The 1,241-nt window shown below is 40.4% G+C and overlaps 1 non-coding gene across 1 annotated transcript; it reads left to right on the forward strand.

Moving 5' to 3' along the window:
- Positions 1 to 914: 914 nt before the first annotated feature.
- LOC124623481 lies at positions 915 to 1,016 on the forward strand. The gene has a single exon (XR_006980693.1). It is a non-coding gene; the product is annotated as a U6 spliceosomal RNA (small nuclear RNA).
- Positions 1,017 to 1,241: the final 225 nt, after the last annotated feature.

Genomic DNA, 1,241 nt, shown 5'->3' on the forward strand with positions numbered 1-1,241 from the left:
AGCTACACGAAGAGTATATTTTGTGAATTGTGGAGTGAAACCACGAGCAAAGCAGAGAAACTGAACATTGGTGAACCAGTTTTACCTAGAAAAAGGAAGTTGCCTAAATGCTATGTCAAAGGAGTGACCCTCATGCATATAAAACACCGGATGAAATGTAAAGACAAATATTTTCTTGAAATAATCGATATTGATGTGGATCTGCTAAAGCGCAGATTTGAAACGAAGGTCTCAGGACTGATTTAACAACTTAGAGCTTTCGGTATCGGATAAACTGGCGATGATCGAATTCTGCTATTATATGCGGCAGACTCTGATAAAGAGTAGCTAACATTGCATAGAGTCACGTTCCAGGATGGATGTGTGCAGAACGAAGAAAGAAGAAGTGGCTAACACGTTAGACACGCAAATACTTTAAGTTGAAAAACCAATCGACCCATGCGTGAAATACAGAGTTTGTGAAGTTTGTACGGATGATTTAACTATTCCTGTTACTTTTTGTACCTCTGAGCGGTCAATTTCAGCATTTGTAAGATTTACATCGTTTTTATTGGGTAATTTTCTTCTAAGAAATGACTAAAAGTACTGACGTTATGAAACCTGCAAACAAATTTTTAAGTGCAAGTGACGTAAGAAGGAATGTGTTTTATATTTAAAGTTAACATGTAGTGATTATTACTGTTGTTATTTGATACATAAAGTAAGTCACTTTGTAGCATTTGTTCGAGTCAAAATCGAGCAAGTTCATTTCTACGAAACAGCAGTGGCTGTATTGCTAAGAAGTGCCATGCAACGTTCCTTCGGACATGCATCACACTTCATAATAACACAGGCACTGCTATTTCGTATTCATCCGTCAATACCAGACCCTCTATTCTCAATGGTTTGGCCGTCACTGAAGCACGGACAGCCGAAGCGTCGTACTCACTTGATACTAAAATTGGAACGATACAGAAAGATTAGCATAGCTCCTGCGCAAGGATGACAGCTGAAAAACGGCGATTAATGCGGCTTCTCGCTTGAAACGGGACATCAGGGTTCGAGTCCCGAACCGGGACAAATTTTCATTGTCGTCATTACAATAAACAGTTTTACGTGTGTTGAGAATATTCATTACAGTAATTTATCCTTCCAAACCAAACTCGCTAGCGTGACAGGCCTTGTTGGCCAGGGCGTCATAGAAACTATTGTGTGGCCACACACTCGGTCAGTGCGTCGCTTTGGTCCCAGAACTGCCCCAG

This window comes from Schistocerca americana, chromosome 7 (genome assembly GCF_021461395.2).
Source record: "Schistocerca americana isolate TAMUIC-IGC-003095 chromosome 7, iqSchAmer2.1, whole genome shotgun sequence".
Classification (NCBI taxonomy): domain Eukaryota; kingdom Metazoa; phylum Arthropoda; class Insecta; order Orthoptera; family Acrididae; genus Schistocerca; species Schistocerca americana.